Consider the following 3,441-nt stretch of genomic DNA (forward strand, 5'->3'; position numbering starts at 1 on the left):
AGACACTCGCCGTATCGGCCGGAGAACTGCGGAAAACAAGTGGAAAACGCCCAACACTTGTGGACCTGTAGCTGCTGTCTGACGTCAGGGAATCCTCGCCCCTCCCACTTGCCATTCTCAAACAACTATAGTAGGGGAGCGGAGGGATCTGTGGCATGCGGTACTGACATCATATCAGAACGATGAAAGACGAACCAAGCCATCAAATAAGTGTACGGAAGCTCCACCTTAATAGTAGGAATCTGAGCCGGTGATTTACTTTCCTTCCGTGTAAAAGCACCAGAAATCTGTCGAAGCCCTCGATGAATGTTAGCCACCATCACCGGAAGAAGCGAAAGTTCCTTCTTGTAGGCAAGCTGAACCGCTCCAATGGCAAGATATCACTAGACTGATATGGGACCACGCATTTCTTTAACCAGATAGCGAGGTAACCGGCGAGAAGGGTCATCGGTCGAATCGGCGCGGTCGCATGCCACAAGAATGCTTTAAACTTGGTCCCTGTAGGAAAACCACTCTCGGGACTGCTAATGGTATAGGAATGAGCATCAACCTTCTTCAGTAGACTGTTAACCCCTGAAGGAGTGAGTGGTGCCAACTCACAAATAGCCTCGCCAGAATTGCTCTCTAGATTCCTGAATAAATAAGACGCAAACTGTTTCTGGCTCATATGAGATTTAGCCCTCTTCGCTAAGGGTTCAGACTGCGCCAAAGCGATATGATAATGACACGTGAGGTCCCATAAAGTCTCATAACGGTCGGGCATGCGATCCTTCAGCTGATTCAATTCTTGGTTGGAGGGAAAATATTCCTGATATAGCATTTGTCCCATGGGCAAACCAGAGATCCTGTGCATCTCATGAAGGGCCAAGCCCAACTCCCCTTGCCGTGTCAGAAAAGTGTTCGAATCCGGGTTGTAGAGCTCGCACAAAGCGAAGAAATGCTTCGTTCTAACAGGCAAACCGTACATAGTGGCACGAACGGCTGTATACAGACCGCAAGCGTGCAACTCCTCGCTCCATCGGCTCAAGACGTACTTCGTCATGCGAGTCCACCAAAGCTTGTCCAAAGAATGGACCCAACCATAAAACCTGTGGCGTGTCGCAGGCATCTCCCGTCCTAAAACAGCGAGACGATTCTTCAAAGTAGAAGCAGCGGTAAGAAACTCGCTACGTGGCGGTGCATCTAACCCCAACACTCTAGGATGCAATCCAGTGATGTGACTCCTGCTCAAACCAGGAGCTGCCTGATGAGTGATGTATCCGCAGTGGACGCTCTCATGCTCCTCCGTCAAGCGCCACGACATCTCCCGTGTCACAGCCTGACGCCGGAGCTCAGTCAACGAACGATGCCGAGGAATCTTCGGCAAATATATGATCAATAAACACGGCATCCGGATCTCTGGCAGAATCGCCAAATAAGAAGTCGGTCTTTTTGAGAGGCTGAATCGAACTGGCATCCTTCACGAGGGGCGCATCTGTAATCAACTGGCGAAGAGCTCGATGTCCACCTTCCTTCACCACGTGGGCAACCTCTGTCGACGTGCCCGAAGCAAACCGAGAAGTGACTGGGATAGGGGAAAAATCGTCAGAAGTCGAATAATACTCGCCACGACGCCCGTACACTGCGTGAGATGAGAACGCCCCAGAAGGATATTCCACTGGAAGGAAAAATTTAAACAGTTGTTAGTCTCAATCATAAAAGGAAGTTGAACTCATCCTACAACTCATCCTACGAATGGGTAAGATGGAGTCACTGCCTTATAAAGGGTGAGACGATTTGGCCACATTATGCACTTATAAGATAGGGTATATCGACTATATATCCCTGCCTTATAAGGCACAATGCAGCGTCAAAACGCCCCCTTTATATTGAGATATGGTTTTGACCAAGCAAAACATATCTTTAAAGCGTCGATCCTCGCCAAGGAGAATCAAGGCTCTTCCCGATTGCCTCGCCAAGGAGAACAAAATGGGGTGAAAAGGACCAATTTGTAAATTTCCAAGAAAAAATGGACTAATTTGTAAATTTCCAAAAAATAGCTCACCAGCATAAGAAGGAGGCGCGCCATCAGCCGACGCGGTAGAGGATTGACCCCTCGCAATATGAGACATAGAGACCTGCAAAATAAGTTAAGGAATCAGATCTAGAAAAAGTTCCTCTTTTTTTGCAATTCTCCCCCCTGAAAGGTGAGCTCGAGGTGCCAAATCTTAATCCTAACCCTAGCATGCGACCCCACAAATTCATAAATTGAATTAAGTATAAAAAATGTTAAAATGGTTGAAGATTTACCTGAGGAAAAGCTCGTGGATCCAATAAAAATCAGATCTTGAAAGAGACTCAGACCACGCGCTCGAGGGGCCTGAGAGAAATTCTAAATATGGAAGTTTTGAGGGATTTCTCAGTCAGAGATCCAAAGGTTTGAGGGAGAAAAGATGTTCGAGGGAAGAGAAAAGTGAAAAAGAAAGAGAGAGGGGGGCCGGCCCTAATGAGGAGGAAAAATCCCTCTTTTATAATGTTGAACCAAGACCAGTTGAACCGGACCAGACCAAGCTGAACCGGAACAGACCTGGTTTTAATCAGAATTCAAATTGAAGCTGAATCGAGCATCGAAACCACTTCAAATCGACAGAGGGTTCAGTCCTTGGTTTATTCATGCCTCTCCCATATTTTCGGAAAAAAATCAGAAGATTTTTTGAGCCGAATTACTGCCTTTTTTGGCTCATTATCAAGCCGGTTCAGTTCATTTGGGCACATAAATTACTCCAATAAGGTATACGAGTATAAACTATTCCCTATTTTTGGTTGAGAAGTTCCTGGAGAATATTTTTTCATAAATATTCTTAAGGATAACTCAACAACACTACGCCGGACAACGCGTCGCAAATAAAAACTCAACGCTAACAATCGATGGTCAGCTAAAGATTAGAAAATCAGGAATCGACTTCAAATTCGAAATTCCGACAACGGTCAGACAATAAATGCAGTACCGGAACCCTTACAGACATTCGACAAAGCACCGAATAGCCTGAAGGATTGAAGGAATCAAGAACAGAAGCCATTCCAAGGTCGCGTTACACCGACTGAAGGTTGGGACAATCATATCCAAAGTATTCCAGACTCTTCTATAAAAGAACGAGGCTGAAATACTTTGGAGGGGGTATCTGTAGGCGTATAAAATTGCTTATAGGTCCCTTAGCATAGCTCGGTACAAACCGACGAACCAACGAGGCGACGAGGTTGATGAATCGCACGCAAGCAACGGAATATATCCATTCATGTGTGGAATCAAGCCAAGGGTTCGAAGAATCAACGAGTCATCCAAACAAGAGCAGACTCGGATGAATCACAACCGAATCAAAATCGGTTTCGGACTCGAACTCAGAAGTGGATTTACTGCCAAAACAGGAATCAGATTTACTGCCAAATCAGAGTCTAAGTCAA

The sequence above is a fragment of the Asparagus officinalis genome, chromosome 8 (genome assembly GCF_001876935.1).
Source record: "Asparagus officinalis chromosome 8, Aspof.V1, whole genome shotgun sequence".
NCBI lineage: Eukaryota > Viridiplantae > Streptophyta > Magnoliopsida > Asparagales > Asparagaceae > Asparagus > Asparagus officinalis.